Source organism: Oncorhynchus nerka, linkage group LG5 (assembly GCF_034236695.1).
Source record: "Oncorhynchus nerka isolate Pitt River linkage group LG5, Oner_Uvic_2.0, whole genome shotgun sequence".
Taxonomy (NCBI): Eukaryota; Metazoa; Chordata; class Actinopteri; order Salmoniformes; family Salmonidae; genus Oncorhynchus; species Oncorhynchus nerka.
In genome coordinates this window covers 67324718-67344898 of record NC_088400.1, presented here as the reverse complement: position 1 = coordinate 67344898, position 20181 = coordinate 67324718, and the positions used below count along the sequence as shown (strand labels likewise).

The 20181-nt window shown below is 42.3% G+C and overlaps 1 protein-coding gene across 1 annotated transcript in view; it reads left to right on the top strand.

Moving 5' to 3' along the window:
* Positions 1-16965: 16965 nt before the first annotated feature.
* The window catches only part of LOC115126160 (interleukin-1 receptor accessory protein-like 1), a 423550-nt gene continuing 420334 nt past the window's right edge, over positions 16966-20181 (top strand). Inside the window, exon 1 of the mRNA XM_065018987.1 lies at positions 16966-17764. The gene's annotated coding sequence lies outside the window, so the exon portion shown is untranslated. The remainder of the gene's footprint in view (positions 17765-20181) is intronic.

The window sequence follows — 20181 nt, the reverse complement described above, 5'->3', positions numbered from 1 at the left end:
TACTATGTGCGTCTCAAATGGCACCCTATTCCCTATATATTGGTCTACGTTTGACCAAGTCCCATAGGGCTCTATTAAAAAGTAGTGCACTAGGGAATAAGGTGCTGTTTGGAATGCACACACAGTTGTTGTATTCCTCCACTGATGAGCGAGTAAGTTGGGTGTAATATATTGAGTGATGACTGACCACATTGCCAACATGACATGAACTATGAAAGCCTCAGAGGATCAACGGTGACCACGTCACACATCCTTACAGTGGGTCATTGATATAAAGATTCCAAGACTACTCTGGGTTGGGATAGACATTTGTGCCCATATGGGCCATCCTCACGCTGGTACTGAGCAACACTTCCTAGTGGGATTGCATGTCAGATTGGAAAGAGACTGGACCAGGGATATTGACACATTGCAGCAGGCCAGAATAGATGGAACTGCAGAGATGAAAAAAGAGGGTACAATGGAATAGTGACAGTGAAGATGGGACGGGGAAGCTCATCGTGTCGTCCTATGTATCAAACCGATGATCAGGATTAGATCACTTCCTGTGTAGGCACAGGGAGTTTAGTCAGGCCTCTCTTATCTTCCCACCACTGCAGAAAGTGATGTATTTTTCAGGGGGGTGTGTTGTGTTTAATCTGGACTGTATCTTTCCAAGTCAGGCTTTTTATCCATTTCAACTGATTCTCCAAGGAAAAGAGGACCAGCTCTAAGTGTTAGCTACCCTCACATCATCTGCTCAGAACCTCCACATTTGTTCTACATCCTCTGCTCAGAACCTCAAGACTTATTCCTGAGATTTTGGAGCTGTTGTTATTCCCATATTTTGTTTTAACACTGAATCAGTCAAATACCGTGTCAACAGAAAAGTCTAAATCTACATCTTGTCTTTATGTCTAAGGTATGTGAATAAGAGAAGTGCCTGTTCTGTAGAAATACAGGAAAGTACAGGGTATGGGTGTTTAAGAAATACAGAGGCTATTCCCAGGGTAACTGATCCAGATCTGAAATCTTACCGTAAAACAAGGCATTGAAGTGTCATGTGTGTGTGTGTGTGTGTGTGTGTGTGTGTGTGTGTAGAAGCATCAATTAACAGTTTGTGTAGAAGCATAAGTAAACACTGTGTGTGTGTGCGCTCGGGTGTGTTTACGTGTGCGCGTACGACCCAAAACGTCAGTGATTGTACGATGATTATTAGCTGCTAATAGTCCTTCCTTTCAAGGTCACTGTTCACATTATAGACCGATAGAACTCAGACGTTATGACAACGCTTAGAAATCTGTCAGATTGCTAACTAAGTTGTAATAGAAGCGGTTTTATTTTAATGTTATCTCAACAAGTAAACAAGAAAACAAGCAAACTCAAAGCAATTTGAATTGATATTGACAATTTAGTGGTATAATTCTCATGTTCAAATTGTTAAGCTACTGACACTTACCTAATGATATCACAGTAGGTGGTAAAGTGTCGCCAAGGCAACAGGCCGACTTAACCAGAAATAGCAGAGAAACGCACCTCTTCTCCTCCTCCTATGACTGACAGGAGAAAACAATAAAATGCCAAGCAGCATGCATAGTTAAAAAGGTGGCTCGCATTCACCACTGTGAGGGCTGTTGAACCCTGCTGTTCCTCTGTAGCTGTCTTAATGTTTTTCTCCTGTTCTCTTCTCGCTCCTGTGTACTCTCCACTGGAGGCTGTCCCTTGTGGCTGTATGGGGGGAGAGAGGAAGGAGGGCATCTTGTTTCTTTTTACAGGCCACTTTTATGATAAGATCAAAATTAAACATTGCCTCGGAGGCACAGAATAAATCTATAGAATACTGGAGCTTGTTCTGAAAGGGAAGGCATTCTTTCTTTTCTCGAGTGTTGGCTATAAAAAGACAGAGATGGAGAACTGTTGGTCGTCGTGAGGTAGCTATGGAGACCAGGTAGGTGACTTAACCTGTGTTGCTGTCTGCGTTAGACGGGGTCGGGGGGTTATTTCGTGGGAGGACTAGAGTCAGACACGACAGCTCAGCCAAGGAGAAGACAGAGGAGGAACACGCTGACCCACATCCCCATCGTGCTCCACTCTGCTCTACAGGAGGCCTTTTTAGAGAGGAGAAGAAGAGTCTCTTAACTGTGCGTCTTTCTCCTTCCTCTTGTGTCTGGCTTCAGGATGCCCCTCCGGCTCTTCCCCTCCTCTCAGCTCTTGCATCCCAGGGAGACGAGAGGGGAGAGGTGCAGTTAAACGGGCTTTGAGAATGGATGGGTATCTAAGTGGGCATGACCAGAAAAAATAACATCTGAGCACTCTGGGCCAAAGTGGAGATGCCACTCTGCCAAATGCTTAGGGGCGGCCTGACACACTTAGAAGATGTGGGCTGAAGTGGGGCGGTCCATCTCGAACGACGCTCGTGAAAATCTTCAATCTAGGTCATTGCCACTGATGCATCGCTAACTGAAAGAGAACTTCAGACACACCTGGCCTTTACGGTGACTGCTTTTTCAATAGATGTAACGTATCTGCCGAGAGAAGTCAATCTTTTGCCTCTGAGACATCCCATACTTTTGACATCAGTGAGTCAAATTGGAGTGTTCTGGACGGGAGCAAAGTTCAATCCCAGAGTTGACTGGCTTGTATTTTTCCTTCCTAAACTGAATATTAGAAGAAGCCTGAATTGAAAGAACTAATCACTCTGGGTTTGTTGTGTCTGATGTTACTCATCCCGACAGCTGCATCTGCAGTCATTAAAGTGCTTCAAGGTTGATGAAATACTCTCCATACCGCTTAGGGTCATCGTTGACAAGCTGCATACTGCACATGTCATAATTAATAAATATAATTTTTTTAAACTATGAAAATCCGGTGTTTCTATGTCAAACGTTTGTGTTATTTTTCAGTCTTCTGTATTGTATATAAAGTGTAATATTGGGATGCAAACTCATATCTGACATGGTACAGGTGTCTTATTTTTTAAAGCCCATAACCATGTGTGTGAGGTGTATACTTTTGTTTCAAAGTAGATTTGTTTAAGCCTTCCAATAATCACTCTGTGTGACCCTGATTCAGCCCACTGCAGTAAAAGGTTTTAATCACAGTACTGGGAATTACAGTACAAGCTGTGTTCTAGTACTGACAGTTGATGTACAGTGCATCTAGGGAGGATGGACAAGAATAATGTAGACCTTGTCTTTAGACTCTACATGTATTCATAATGATATAGTCATAATGCAGTATAAGCATAGTTATAGACACACATAAAGACTCATTAAGTCTCATAATCCCATATACCAATAGTCATAATGCATTATAAGCATAGTTATAGACACACATAAAGACTCATTAAGTCTCATAATCCCATATACCAATAGTCCTAATGCATTATAAGCATAGTTATAGACACACATAAAGACTCATTAAGTCTCATAATCCCATATACCAATAGTCCTAATGCATTATAAGCATATTTATAGACACACATAAAGACTCATTAAGTCTCATAATCCCATATACCAATAGTCCTAATGCATTATAAGCATATTTATAGACACACATAAAGACTCATTAAGTCTCATAATACCATATACCAATAGTCCTAATGCATTATAAGCATAGTTATAGACACACATAAATACTCATTAAGTCTCATAATACCATATACCAATAGTCCTAATGCATTCTAAGTATAATCATAATGACTTATAATGTACAGCAACATAATGCTTCATAACTGCTGGTCACTTTTTCCTCGAGGATCATACAACATTAGAATGACCATCAGCGTGATGCATTTCTATCATTTTTGTCAATGAGCAGAACGTCATTATTACTGCATCATAATCTTTGTTATGGTGTGTTATAGAGTACTTATAAGCTACTATAAAGTCATCTTTGATTTCTTTAGGTAAAGTGATGGAATGCCTAAGGCAGACAGATATTACACACCATAGGCTCCTACTGTACAATTATATAAAGTGGTCATTGCCCACTTTCAGTAAAGTGAACATTTCTTCACATTTCATGATGACGACGCAACGCTCTTCATTCTTTCTCACTCTTCTTTATTCAAACAGTTGCATTTCGAAACGCAACACAATGCTACGCTACACTACACTACATTACATTAAGCAACACTACACTACACTACATTACGCAATGCTACACTACACTACATTACACAACATAACATAAATTGCCTCAAAATCTTACAGATGTAGGATCTTAATTTGAGCCAGTTTGTTACAGCAGGAAACGTATCATACAGCAGCAGGAAATGTCAATTATTATGTGGATTATGATTCATGGACATTTTTGTAGGAAAAATCAAGTCTGAAATTTCAAATTGGAAATTACAAACTTCAGAAGCTTTTTAAACCTCAAATACACCACACGTTTTCATATCCTGCATTGCTGGAAACTTCTACTACAACAGGATGATCACATTAAGTTCCTACATATGTACAATTGGCAATTTGCCACTCCTGCACATTGTTTTACAGTGTTTCCCAGTTGGTAACACACATTTGCTGAAACTACATCTTAGGTACTCAAAACTCTAAACACAAAGCAGTTAGCCAATTTCCCCAAAAACCCTCAGACATATTACAAAAATGAAACACAGCAATCAAAATCATGTAGTCCCTGCTCAAAATGAAACACAGCAATCAAAATCATGTAGTCCCTGCTCAAAATGAAACACAGCAATCAAAATCATGTAGTCCCTGCTCAAAATGAAACACAGCAATCAAAATCATGTAGTCCCTGCTCAAAATGAAACTCTCCATTCAAAATCATGTACTCCCTGCTCAAAATGAAACACAGCAATCAAAATCATGTAGTCCCTGCTCAAAATGAAACTCTGCAATCAAAATCATGTACTCCCTGCTCAAAATGAAACACAGCAATCAAAATCATGTAGTCCCTGCTCAAAATGAAACTCTCCATTCAAAATCATGTACTCCCTGCTCAAAATGAAACACAGCAATCAAAATCATGTAGTCCCTGCTCAAAATGAAACACAGCAATCAAAATCATGTACTCCCTGCTCAAAATGAAACACAGCAATCAAAATCATGTACTCCCTGCTCAAAATGAAACACAGCAATCAAAATCATGTACTCCCTGCTCAAAATGAAACTCTGCAATCAAAATCATGTACTCCCTGCTCAAAATGAAACACAGCAATCAAAATCATGTAGTCCCTGCTCAAAATTAAACACAGCAATCAAAATCATGTAGTCTCTGCTCAAAATGAAATTCTCCATTCAAAATCATGTACTCCCTGCTCAAAATGAAACACAGCAATCAAAATCATGTAGTCCCTGCTCAAAATGAAACTCTCCATTCAAAATCATGTAGTCCCTGCTCAAAATGAAACTCTCCATTCAAAATCTTCGCTGAATCCAGCCTCATCTATGAGTATGAGTTCCTGGGGGATGGGACTTGCATCAAACTCTATGATTCTCTGAAATGACAGTAAATACTGTAATTGCTGTATAATTAAGTTCCTACATATGTACAATTGGCAATTTGCCACTCCTGCACATTGTTTTACAGTGTTTCCCAGTTGGTAACACACATTTGCTGAAACTACATCTTAGGTACTCAAAACTCTAAACACAAAGCAGTTAGCCAATTTCCCCAAAAACCCTCAGACATATTACAAAAATGAAACACAGCAATCAAAATCATGTAGTCCCTGGTAATTGCTGTATAGTAAAGTTCACTGGCAACATCAATGAGTCTCTAATGTTTCAGGAGTGTAATACTAGTACATTACTTACTTGCTCATATCCTACCGTTTATCCTTCCCTCTTTGGGAATTCCTTTCAAATGGGGCTCTGTAGATGTGCTTCATCCGGAGATGGTGTTTCTGAAGGATGGGGGCTGTGGTTGATAATAAGATCACTCTGACGTTATGGAAGATGGCAGGGTTTTAAATCATCTGCTGTTGGATTTTCAACTACCGTTTGTACAATGGCAGCCTCCTGTTGGTCTGTAGACGCGTTCTACCACCCGTGGTGGTCGTCTTTCAGTTCTAAAAAAACAAATACAGTACAGTTTTCCACAATTGTTTACACACGTTTGCTGAATCTTTGGCCCATTTTCCCAAAACTCTACACAAAACACAAAACCACAAAATGCTAAACTCTACAAATCTCTAGAGAAAGCAAACACTGCATTCAAAACAGTTTAATTTCTTTACAAAATGTTTTTTTTTGCATCAAAATGACACACACACGTCATATGAATAGATCTGTCTACGCACCAACAACACACTGATGTGCCCAACACAACTATGAATATACCATCAGTAGGTTTATTCCTTTTCAGTGTTACACTGTAGCTGGTTGTAAAAGATTGTTACAGTAATGTATGCCTACTTAAATATACATAAATAAACACACACAAATGCAATACAGTAACAAAAACATTGTCATGTATTTCCAAAATGCAGTATTTTGAACACTTGTGTTTTGTATGTAACACTTTCTATACCCAGCAGGAGAAAACCTGGAAAAACATTCAGTGAGATAAAAGGTTTTTGGTACAAAAATAAAAATGAATGTGGCTCATTCTTTCAAAACTCTAAACACAAAAAGACAAAAGCACATGCAAAATGTAAGAAAAAAGACATTAGGCTGCATCCAGCCTCCTATTTTGGTCTGGCCACAGCACCTCATCTACATCACAAGCCATGTTCTCCCTGGCTAAACAATCTTCTGGAGTGACGGATCCGAAAGCCCCCACATCAACTTCACCACATCTACCCCCACCTCTACTCCTGCCCCCACCTCTACCACATGCACATGCACAGGCCTGACCGTCTCTGTTCTGGTGTGAACAGCCGGTGTCTTCCACCATGGCCTGACCGTCTCTGTTCTGGTGTGAACAGCCGGTGTCTTCCACCATGGCCTGACCGTCTCTATTCTGGTGTGAACAGCCGGTGTCTTCCACCATGGCCTGACCGTCTCTATTTTGGTGTAAACAGCCGGTGTCTTCCACCATGGCCTGACCGTCTCTGTTCTGGTGTGAACATCCGGTGTCTTCCAACATGGCCTGGCCGTCTCTGTTCTGGTGTGAACAGCCGGTGTCTTCCATCATGGCCTGACCGTCTCTCAGTTCTGCAGAAGATACACAAATATATGATTGGTTACAGTAAGACAAAATAGTCTATTTTCTGTCAATATGAAATGACATTACTGTAACATTGACCAACAATCACTGAGTAACAGAGGCCTACTGATATGTCAGACTGTAGTATACATACATAAAGAGCATAGTGTAGATGGTAGGTAACTTATTGGTTGTCATTTCTGAATGTACGGCTAATCGATGCAACCATGTAGCGGCTCAGGTTGGACTGAACTCTCTGCCCAGCCTCGCTTATACTCAATCAATGGTTGAGCACATGGTCAACCAATGTGGCCCTGAGACAACTGTCCTTTCTCGTCCTCGCTCTCCTCTTCCTCCTCTTGCTCTCACTCCTTCACCTCTAGCTCTTGCTTCACCATTGACTTCCATTTTCCTCCAAAACAGGAGAGCTCATCTGTGGCCTTTTATAGTGCTAAAGCTCTGATTTCTAAGTGAACAATTCAGCAACTAGTGTTTACACCTGTGAGGAGTGGGTGTTGCCAATTGGTGTATAGAGCTTGGCATTGTGATTGGCATTGCTTTCCAAAGGGACGAAAGAGATTTTCATTTAGAATGTTGTGCCTACCTCCTCTACCTACACCTGCACCTCCACCTGCACCTCTACCTCCACCTCTACCTCTACTCGCACCTTTACCTCCACATCCACCTTCACCTCCACCCCCACCTCCACCTCCACCTCCACCTCTACCACCACCTCCACCTCCCCCTCATGTGAGGAGTGGGTGTTGCCAATTGGTGTATAGAGCTTGGTATTGTGATTGGCATTGCTTTCCAAAGGGACTAAAGAGATTTTAATTTTGAATGTTGTGCCTAATGTAGAGAACTGTGTAGTGTTTTACAAAAAGTGTAAGTGAAAAAAAGTGAAAACTGAGTGTAAAGCAGGAATTGTGCTTGCAATTTTGCAGACTTGGTTTAGTCATTTGGTATATGAGTTTCAGGTTTCAGTGATTGCGTTTCAAGTTCCAATTGGGAAAAACTGTAATACAGTATACACAATACACATTTGATTTGATTTGACAAAGTCGTAAAGCTCCCAGTTTCAGGCATACAGCAATACATGAAACATTGACTTTGCTTCCCCTTCCAGTATGTATTGGAATCTACAGTCTTTACTGTGCTTTATGTTGCACTACTGTCAAGTAGTAAAAGTAGTAGAGAGATCCAATGTTTACAGTACATACCTATTCTCATTTTGGAACGATGATGGATTCTACGGTGAAGCTGTTCAGATTGGGCTGCACTCTCTGCCTCTCTTAAGGTCAAACCGTGGTTGACCACATGGTCCACCACAGTCGCCCGAATTTCCTCAGAGATTACTCTCCCTGTTCTTGGTCTTCCTCTACTCCCACCTCCACCTCTACCTCTATCTCCACCTCCACCTCCACCTCTACTCCCACCTCCACCTCCACCTCTACCTCTACCTCTACCGCCACCTCTACCCCCACCTCTACTCCCGCCCCCACCTCTACCTCTATCTCCACCACCACCTCTACCTCTACCTCTAACTCTACCGCCACCTCTACCCCCACCTCTACTCCCGCCCCCACCTCTACCTCTATCTCCACCTCCACCTCTACCTCTACCTCTACCTCCATCTCCATTCCCACCTTTACCTCCACCTCTACTTCCACCTCCACCTCTACTAACACCTCTACTCCCACCTTTATCTCCACCTCTACTCCCAGCTTTACCTCCAACTCCACCTTTACCTCCATCTCTACTCCCACCTCTACCTCCATTTCCACCTCTACTCCCATCTCTACTACCACCTCTACCTCCACCTCCACCTCCACCTCTACCTCCACCTCTACCTCCATCTCCACCTCAACCTCCACCACCTCTACCTCCACCTCCAACTCTAATCCCACCTCCACCGCCACCTCCACCTCCACCTCTACCTCCACCACCTCCACCTCTACATCCACCTCCACCTCTACCTCCACCTGCACCTCTACCTCCACCTGCACCTTCACCTCCACCTGCACCTTCACCTCCACCTCACCTCCACCACCACCTCCACCTCTACCTCCACCACTACCTACACCTCTACTCCCACCTCCACCTCCACCTCCACCTCTACCACCACCTCCACTTCTACCTCCACCTCTACTCCCACCTTAACCTCCACCTCCACCACTACCTACACCTCTACTCCCACCTCCACCTCTACCACCACCTCCACCTCTACCTCCACCACTACCTCCACCTCTACTCCCACCTTTACTTCCACCTCCACCATACTGAAGGTCTGATTACAAAGTGAACATGTACGCAGATAGTGTTTGCACATGTGAAGAGTAAAAGTGATCAATCGGCAATCTGAGTGTAAAGCAAAATATGTGCCAGTAGTATCACAGATTTGGTGTATGGTTCTGTTATTAGAGGGTTGGATCATTGTTCCTCATGGCCAGTTTCAGTGGGTAAACAATTGGGAAAAAAATGTAACATAAATACTCAAAAAAAGAGAAAAAGGTCAAAGAAAAAGTCAAAGTCCTGTGGAACAAAATGTTACAATATATCTGACAAATATGTATGGCATTTATCTGAAGCTCTTATTACAGCACAGCGAGTGCATTTTTTAAATATATATATATGGTGCCAGAGGGAATCGAACCCACATTTCATCACTTTTCCTAAAGCCCTCAATTACTTTATAGTGGCTTATAAGTACTCTATAACACACCATAACAAAGATTATGATGCAGTAATAATGACGTTCTGCTCATTGACAAAAATGATAGAAATGCATCACGCTGATTGTCATTCTAATGTTGTATGATCCTCGAGGAAAAAGTGACCAGCAGTTATGAAGCATTATGTTGCTGTACATTATAACTCATTATGATTATACTTAGAATGCATTAGGACTATTGGTATATGGTATTATGAGACTTAATGAGTCTTTATGTGTGTCTATAAATATGTTTATACTTATAATGCATTAGGACTATTGGTATATGGGATTATGAGACTTAATGAGTCTTTATGTGTGTCTATAAATATGTTTATACTTATAATGCATGAGGACTATTGGTATATGGGATTATGAGACTTAATGAGTCTTTATGTGTGTCTATAAATATGTTTATACTTATAATGCATGAGGACTATTGGTATACGGGATTATGAGACTTAATGAGTCTTTATGTGTGTCTATAACTATGCTTATACTGCATTATGACTGTGTCATACTAGTACATGTATAATGCATCATTATGCATATAGGCTTATGACCATCTGTCATGAAGAAACCTCCTCCTGTCGACCAGTACTGTTGCATGTAGAGTTCATAACATGCTGGTTGTATTATTCAGCTTTACTCTATTTGCTGCAGCATAGAAACAGCAGCGCCCGCTATGCTTAAGCGCACACTACAGTAGCTCAGTGCATGTGGAATTAAAGAAAACTACCGGAACATGTCATTTAAAGTACAGGCCCTGACACCATCAATCAGCTTCATGTAAACCTTTTAAATAGCAGCTGTTAGCTGAATTTAAATAGAGCGTGCAGAGAAGATGGGGTGAATTTAAATAGAGCGTGCAGAGAAGATGGGGTGAATTTAAATAGAGCGTGCAGAGAAGATGGGGTGAATTTAAATAGAGCGTGCAGAGAAGATGGGGTGAATTTAAATAGAGCGTGCAGAGAAGATGGGGTGAATTTAAATAGAGCGTGCAGAGAAGATGGGGTGAATTTAAATAGAGCGTGCAGAAGATGGGGTGAAGATGGGGATGAATTTAAATAGAGCGTGCAGAGAAGATGGGGTGAATTTAAATAGAGCGTGCAGAGAAGATGGGGTGAATTTAAATAGAGCGTGCAGAGAAGATGGGGTGAATTTAAATAGAGCGTGCAGAGAAGATGGGGTGAATTTAAATAGAGCGTGCAGAGAAGATGGGGTGAATTTAAATAGAGCGTGCAGAGAAGATGGGGTGAATTTAAATAGAGCGTGCAGAGAAGATGGGGTGAATTTAAATAGAGCGTGCAGAGAAGATGGGGTGAATTTAAATAGAGCGTGCAGAGAAGATGGGGTGAATAGAGCGTGCAGAATGGGGTGAATTTAAATAGAGCGTGCAGAGAAGATGGGGTGAATTTAAATAGAGCGTGCAGAGAAGATGGGGTGAATTTAAATAGAGCGTGCAGAGAAGATGGGGTGAATTTAAATAGAGAGAAGATGGGGTGAATTTAAATAGAGCGTGCAGAGAAGATGGGGTGAATTTAAATAGAGCAGAGAAGATGCAGAGAAGATGGGGTGAATTTAAATAGAGCGTGCAGAGAAGATGGGGTGAATTTAAATAGAGCGTGCAGAGAAGATGGGGTGAATTTAAATAGAGCGTGCAGAGAAGATGGGGTGAATTTAAATAGAGTGTGCAGAGAAGATGGGGTGAATTTAAATAGAGCGTGCAGAGAAGATGGGGTGAATTTAAATAGAGCGTGCAGAGAAGATGGGGTGAATTTAAATAGAGTGTGCAGAGAAGATGGGGTGAATTTAAATAGAGCGTGCAGAGAAGATGGGGTGAATTTAAATAGAGTGTGCAGAGAAGATGGGGTGAATTTAAATAGAGCGTGCAGAGAAGATGGGGTGAATTTAAATAGAGTGTGCAGAGAAGATGGGGTGAATTTAAATAGAGCGTGCAGAGAAGATGGGGTGAATTTAAATAGAGCGTGCAGAGAAGATGGGGTGAATTTAAATAGAGTGTGCAGAGAAGATGGGGTGAATTTAAATAGAGCGTGCAGAGAAGATGGGGTGAATTTAAATAGAGTGTGCAGAGAAGATGGGGTGAATTTAAATAGAGCGTGCAGAGAAGATGGGGTGAATTTAAATAGAGTGTGCAGAGAAGATGGGGTGAATTTAAATAGAGCGTGCAGAGAAGATGGGGTGAATTTAAATAGAGTGTGCAGAGAAGATGGGGTGAAACCTGGCAAAGGAGTGAAAACTACAGTCGTCATCTGATGGAATCAGGGACCTGTATGATGTTTTCACCGGTGCCATTGCATTGCTGACCTACGGTTACCAGAGCGGCACATCTCACAGACATGAAACCATCAACGATGTGGCTCAGAGGACGCTTCACCGTACACTATCGTATCAAGCATCGGCCATGCCCTGTGATAGGCTAAACCAAGTCGCTATCTGCCACTTAGGAGTGTGGAGGGAGAGATCGAAACAGAGGGGTGTTGGGGGATTTAAACGAGAAACAAAGAATAAAAGAACGCTAAACACTGGAATCGCCCAGAGACGTCAAGACATCATACCTCTTCTACTCTACTCCATTAATATTCTATCTGGACACTTACACTGCCTGCTACACTGTTGCTACACACCTCCAACATGCTGAAGAGATTATGTAAAGGTACTATGGGGACTTCCTGGAATGGGCCAATTAAGGCAAGAGGTTGGCATAGTGACGTCCCTCCATGGCCCTGGGAGTCATCTTCATGACAGCTCCGCTGAATACCTTGACTGAACCTCATGTTGTATAATTCAGTCGACACGCAAGGGATCTGAATAAGACTGGCTATTGATGTTGACAACGGCGTCAAAACCCTTAAACTGATTAGTATTGCAATGCAGGGCTCCCTCTGCTCCATATCACGGAAGGACATTTCTAATGGTAGGCTAGTCAGATACCTGTTTCAGGATCGGGAAATGTGGGAGTGTTAAATTGTGATGATGAGCTGGAACAAATTTTGTTGAATTATTCAACAAGATTTAGACACCCATGGAGGCAGCAATGTAGTATCATTAATATTGATGAATATATTGTTTTTTACTGTACATTGCTTGCTGCTTTCGCTATTTCCCCAAAGAGAGAGCTTTTGTCTAAATACTAAATGATGCGAAATCCTTAGCATTCCATTGAGAATCAACCATTGTTTCCTATCGCTTCATCTCTGTCATCTCCACACACATCTTCATCCACTGATGAGGAAATGCAGCTGTGGTGGGATGTCTCCCTCCAGCTGAGCCATGGCCAGAGAGACGCCCCCGTCGCCTGACATGACACTTGGACATTTTCCGGAGTGTGCTACAACATGACCCGGCTGTCTGGTTCTTCTCTGCGAGAACCCAGCAGGGTGTTTTTTAAATCCCCCAACACCCCTCTGTTTCTATCTCTCCCTCCACACTCCTCCTTGTATGTCCCTCCATAAAAGACATGACTTACAAATGGAAGCTCCCGCTGCCGCAGACAGAACGTTTGGGTTGATTTGTGCCCAGAACTTCTGTCTCTCATCCAGAGATTGTGCTCTGCTCTCTGTGGATTCACACTGTTCCATGTTGGCTGCAATATCTTCCTCTAGAAATATAACAATCCTGTGATATGGTATAACATGGTGTCATATCATATAGTACTGTCACGGTCTGACCATCGTTCGTATGTGTTTTCCTTGTTTTAGTGTTGGTCAGGACGTGAGCTGGGTGGGCATTCTATGTTGTGTGTCTGGTTTGTCTATTTCTATGTTTGGCCTGATATGGTTCTCAATCAGAGGCAGGTGTTAGTCATTGTCTCTGATTGTGAACCATATTTAGGTAGCCTGTTTTGTGTTGGGTTTTGTGGGTGATTGTCCTTAGTGTCTTAATGTCCTTGGTCTGTCTGTCTGTCTGTCTGTCTGTCTGTCTGTCTGTCTGTCTGTCTGTCTGTCTGTCTGTCTGTCTGTCTGTCTGTCTGTCTGTGTGTGTGTGCACCAGTATTAGGCTGTTTCGGTTTTCGTCACGTTTATTGTTTTGTAGTGTTTGTATTTAGATTCGTGTTACTTCAGTTTAATAAACATGGATCGCAATCTACACGCTGCATTTTGGTCCGACTCTCCTTCACCACAAGAGAACCGTTACAAGTACAACAGTTATTTGAGGTGTGTGTTACAGAAGCTGAAAGATGTTGATGGTGATATGTCATTGCGTTGTGTAATGGGTTTAGTATTGCCACAGTATTGGCACAGGTGTGTGCCAAACAAATGAGCGGACGTAACTGGATCGTCCCTGCAATCAGAGAGGAGGTTGTGTCCTTCTGCCTCAATAACTGCCGGACATCCTGGACCCGCAGATGAAATAATCTGGTAATTAGGGGGTAAAATCAACCGGTTTGTGAATTCCCTGCTCCTGTCGTGTGTGTTTGTGTGTGTGTGTGTGGGTGGGTGGGTGTGTGCTTGCGGGGTGGGTGGGTGTGTGTTTGTGTGTGTGTGTGGGTGGGTGTGTGCTTGCGGGGTGGGTGGGTGGTAGGTGTTGATGCATCCATTTACAAATCTGTGTCTTCTCAAGTAGACCTGGTTTATAAAAAGTGGGCTTGTGGCTCCTTACTGTATCATGAATTATTGCTGGGATGGTTTTCCACAGTTAACCTGTAACACTGAAGGCAGGATGTGTAGAGCTTTCTAGCCCCTGGAACCTTGCTGTACAGTAGTTACCATAGTGATGTTATTGCAGCTTCACAATGTGCATTATTCTCTGTATGTATGAACTCTGTTCTGCAGTCTCAGGTCAATATGCTGTTTGTGGAGGGTTGCGTATGTGAACTGTCGATACATATTATTCTATTCAACAAATATGAAGTACTGTATTTCAGGGTAATATGAAAAAGTGAGCAAAATGGGATAAAACAAATGTTTAATAAGCGTTTGCAAACGGGAACTTTAGCAGTATATAAACCAGAATTCCCAATCTAGAAAATAGAAACAGTTGCTGTTACTCGTATTCATTCCAGTCAATGTGCCCCCTGTCTCATCAGAAACCACACAACACAGACCCTCTTCCCCTTTCACCCTGCGTTGTCCAGAAGTATCAACCAGCCTCAAACCTGCACAACTATCCCCACACTAGGAGAAGGAGAGAGAAAAAAGGCCTCAAAGCCGTGTTTGTCCACTCTCCATTCATGAAGAAGTCACGTTCCCTGCCAGGCCTGTATGACAGAGAGAGCACACAGTGCAGAGGTTCTGTCTGAGGGGGCCTTTATTTCTCTTAAAGCCCCCTCATCGAAATTCACCTCACAGAGACAGGGACTCAGAGGCCACCGCCTTGACAGGGTTGCCCAGTCCTGGGGAAATCAAACAAGGCCCATAGGGCCCATAGGTGCCCTATATAAGGAGTGCCATTTGGGACACAGACAGAACCTCTTCTGCTGGGTTCACAGGGAAGTCTGCATCCCCATCAACCTCTTAGTCTGTATGAACATACCTTGAGAACTGGGATGAATACCTCGTCGACCAGACAGGCAGGTGGTTCAACACCAGGGATTGAGATAGCTGATTTAACATGACAGTGTCAATGTATTTCAGGATAAGGCTCAGCTGGAGAGTGGAGGAAAATAACTGAAAATGTTACTTGGGGACACATGTACTCCATCTGTGTTACTTGGGGACCCATGCAGTCCCTCTGTGTTATTTGGGGACACATGCAGTCCCTCTGTGTTACTTGGGGACACATGCAGTCCCTCTGTGTTATTTGGGGACACATACAGTCCCTCTGTGTTAATTGGGGACACATGCAGTCCCTCTGTGTTACTTGGGGACACATACAGTCCATCTGTGTTACTTGGGGACACATGCAGTCCCTCTGTGAATTGCAATTTGTACAATGTACAATATGTTACGAATTACAATTTGTTTTCGCTAACGTTAGCTAGGGGTGGCTAACACTAACGTTAGCTAGGCTAGGGGTTATGCAAAAAGGGTTAAAGTTAGTGTTAGGGTAAGGGTTAGATAACATGCTAAGTAGTTGCAGAGTAGCTAAAAGTAGTAAGTAGTTGCAAAGTTCTGTATCGCTAAAATGCTAAAGTTGTCCTTGATGATATTCGAACACGCATCATTTGGATTACTAGACATAGATGCTAATTTGAGTGTTCCGGATTTAAGTTTACTATGTTATGTCTAGCCTATGAAACCAGTCTGTGGTACGTAAAATGTAAACACTGATTTAAGTTTACTATGTTATGTCTAGCCTATGAAACCAGTCTGTGGTATGTAAAACGTAAACACTGATTTAAGTTTACTATGTTATGTCTAGCCTATGAAACCAGTCTGTGGTACGTAAAACGTAAACACTGATTTAAGTGTACTATGTTATGTCTAGCCTATGAAACCAGTCTGAGGTATGTAAAACGTAAACACTGATTTAAGTTTACTATGTTATGTCTAGCCTATGAAACCAGTCTGTGGTACGTAAAACGTAAACACTGATTTAAGTTTACTATGTTATGTCTAGCCTATGAAACCAGTCTGTGGTACGTAAAACGTAAACACTGATTTAAGTTTACTATGTTATGTCTAGCCTATGAAACCAGTCTGAGGTATGTAAAACGTAAACACTGCGATATTACATGGATTCCATTTAAATGCTATAAACCAGGCTACATAAAACCAGGCTAGTGTATCACCCAGTGAAGTTATCATTTGATATTGTTCAACTTGTGTTGACATCCCGTCATATTTGTGTGTGTGCTATGTGTTGACTTTTTGGGGCATGTCCAACTCCAAACGCACATTTCTCACCTATGCCATGGGTTCCCAAACTTTTTCAGTCAGGCCCCCCTTCCAGCATTGGGACCCCCCCCCCCCCCCCCCCAGGACGAGATTGGGAAACCCTGCTCTAAGGTACACAAGAATAGACATGACAAGAGGGATACTGATGATGCACTATTCAATTTGATGCACAAAACTGATGATGCACTACCCAACCTACCTCTCACGCGTCCCACAGTTTGCGATCCACTGGCCCATGCAAAGGTGGCTAGATAGATAAATGTGTTAATAGTGGACGGTTGGTCTGGGTAGTGTGAGTCTGATCATTTTTTCCATTGGGCGGCAGTACGTCTATCTTTAAACTTGAGAAATGCATTGCCTACCGGTCCACATTGTGACTGCGGTCTAGCGAGGGCAGGGGAATGAATCTGGTGTCTGGAAATGCACCACTAGATGCAAATTAACTGCAAGGCAAATAGTATTCAGACCTGTATTTATAGTTTCATATTTGGACTGTATGCACATCTGTTTTCTCTATCCACGGAATTTTTCCCCCGGTGCGTCTGTTGGTGCACGAGGACTCTGCGCGGGCTCTTGGAGGACGGATCCATCAAGCTCGGATTGTGAGTGTTCGCATAGCGGTACACTGAAGGAAAACCTAATCGGATGTGGTATTACAGAATACTTGTGAAATATAGCCTACATTATAGATAGCTCTCTGCCGCGCTGCAGCCTGTGAGGACCGCACGAGTTTTTTTGGGTGGAGAAATTGTGTGTTTCGCAGCGGAGAGGTTTGGGGGACTATTTATAACCCGGGATCGGCAGTCTGGAATGTTTGATTTTCTCATTCATTATATGTCAACCTTTTTCTCCTATCAGAGTAGATTTCCCCACCGCCGCGGGTCTTAATGTTATTTTCAAATTGACCCTCTGCACCTTGTTTTATTCGGCACTGGAAAAAGCAGATGATATGCATATGTTCTTTGGATTAGACCCCGCTGTGGACAATTTGGCTTTTGCGTGAATGGGATATCTGTGTATTAGGCATATTGTTCAACGACCTTTGTATAAGGAGACGAGGCGTGTTATTAGCATTACCCTACACCGGCATTGTGATGGTGAGCTTTTATGATCGGAACTGACAGTGGAATAGGATCATTTTGGAAACTGCTTGTGGGTAAGTTCATATGTTTTGTTATCAGTGCAGCGATGTAAAGTTTCTTGATTAAAACATGTAAATGTACTCAATGCAACACATTGGTTCTATGGTCAGGAGGCTATTCTACCTTCTTACCATGAAAAACATTCCGATTTTTTGTGAAACCTGAATGTTATATGTAGCAATTTGAATGATCCCCTTCCATAGTCCCAGTGCCTTTAGTCCCCCGAGTGCTACACCTCGTAGCAGTTTATGCGCATTGTAAGGAATGTTCGTTTCTACCGCTCGTTACGCATAGATTCGTATGCGTTGGGCACTAGAGCACTCTTTGGGGATGTTTGAAATTGTGTAATGTTCATTGCGCATAGGCTACATTTCGCTGCTTGATAAGCCTACTGTAATAGGCTACATTACGCTACTTGATCAGCGTACTGTAATAGGCTACATTTCGCTGCTTGATAAGCCTACTGTAATAGGCTACATTACGCTACTTGATCAGCGTACTGTAATAGGCTACATTACGCTACTTGATCAGCGTACTGTAATAGGCTACATAACGCTACTTGATAAGCCTACTGTAATAGGCTACATTTCGCTGCTTGATAAGCCTACTGTAATAGGCTACATTTCGCTACTTGATCAGCGTACTGTAATAGGCTACATTACGCTACTTGATCAGCGTACTGTAATAGGCTACATTACGCTACTTGATAAGCCTACTGTAATAGGCTACATTACGCTACTTGATCAGCGTACTGTAATAGGCTACATTACGCTACTTGATCAGCGTACTGTAAAAGGCTACATTACGCTACTTGATAAGCCTACTGTAATAGGCTACATTACGCTACTTGATAAGCCTACTGTAAAAGGCTACATTACGCTACTTGATAAGCCTACTGTAATAGGCTACATTACGCTACTTGATCAGCCTACTGTAATTGATTTGAACGTTATTTATATCTGTTAAAAGTTGTTACTCGGTGAAAATAAATGTGCACTGCAGCAATGGCACATTATCGCTGAAAAATAGAACGATTTTATGGCAAGAGTGAAACGATCATGTCTCTGATCATAAACGTGTGTGCGTGCATATATGTGTGTGTGCGTTCGCGTTAGTGCGTGCTTGTGTGTGTCCATGATGGAGATATATATCTATTTTTTTTAATGTAGGCTCATTGTATGCAAACCGTTAGCTGTAGTTGTGTTACCTTTAATATATTTTACAAAGACGACATTTCAACAGATAGGGAATTTAAGATATAGCCTGTTTAGACTATGGCGTAACGGCAGGTTGCAAAGTTGTGTGGCGCTGGAAAGATGCGTGTGTGCATCCTCAACTGCAGACGGTGAACTAAATCCCCAAATCATTGGAAGTCGCGCGCGGCATTGATCTGTTCGTTAATTTGAAGTGTGCGAATAGGTCACCAGTGAATTCCACCTTGAAATGAAAGTGACAGACACATAGCTCAGGAAAATTACGATTTGGATCTTGGATTGGCCACTAAACCATTAGGTTTTAGCCACTGTGCCGTCAATGCATATGGGCCGGTGAAAGGATCATGGATGCACCGTTTCTCTCACATCCCAGACCCCACAAAAGATGACAAGGTCGACATAAGCAACATTCAAGTGCTGTTTATTAACCCGTGGTGCTGAAATGACAGCTCCCAGAGTCGACAGATTGAAGAGAAGAGCATTAACCTGGGGTGTAATCATTAGTCCAAACCGTTGCAAACAGTTTGGACTAAAGCAATAGTTTCTATTGGACAAATCCAGGCAGGTCCCTCCCCGTTTGGTTCCGTTTGCTTCCGTTTGGTTCCGTTTGGTTCCTAGTGAATACACCCCTGCATGTGTAGGTTACAACACAGGTGTCTGCCTCAAGCAGACCTACTGCACCAAAACTGTCAAATAAACTTTATTTGGCTGGACATGCAATTTTGCTCTAGTGAGCCTATATCGTGTGCAGTCAAGATGTATGCCAAGTGTATATTGAAACCCTATCATCAATACAGGACCAAGGGAGAGAAATGAAGTTGCTCAAGGCACACAGGACAAAACGATTTATCAGTCTCCTGCTGCTTTCACTCAATTCCTTTGGGTTGATTCAAACACAGCAACAATGTTGCAGAAGACATGCTTCTTAACCCGCTGGTCATATACACTGGTTGAATAAACGTTGTTTCCAAGTCATTTCAATGAAATGACGTTGAACCAACGTGGGAAGGAAGGCCCTGTGGTCAGATATTGAGCTGGCTTGAATGCTTCTCATAGTCATTGATATAGAGATTTGACAATATTGACGCTCTTCAGATTATAATGATTCATCCATTTCAATTCACAATGTGATGCAGGTCATGGTCCAGCATTAGTTGCATTTTGTCACATTAACACGCACATCATTCAAATATAATGTGCATTTTTAATACTGTATG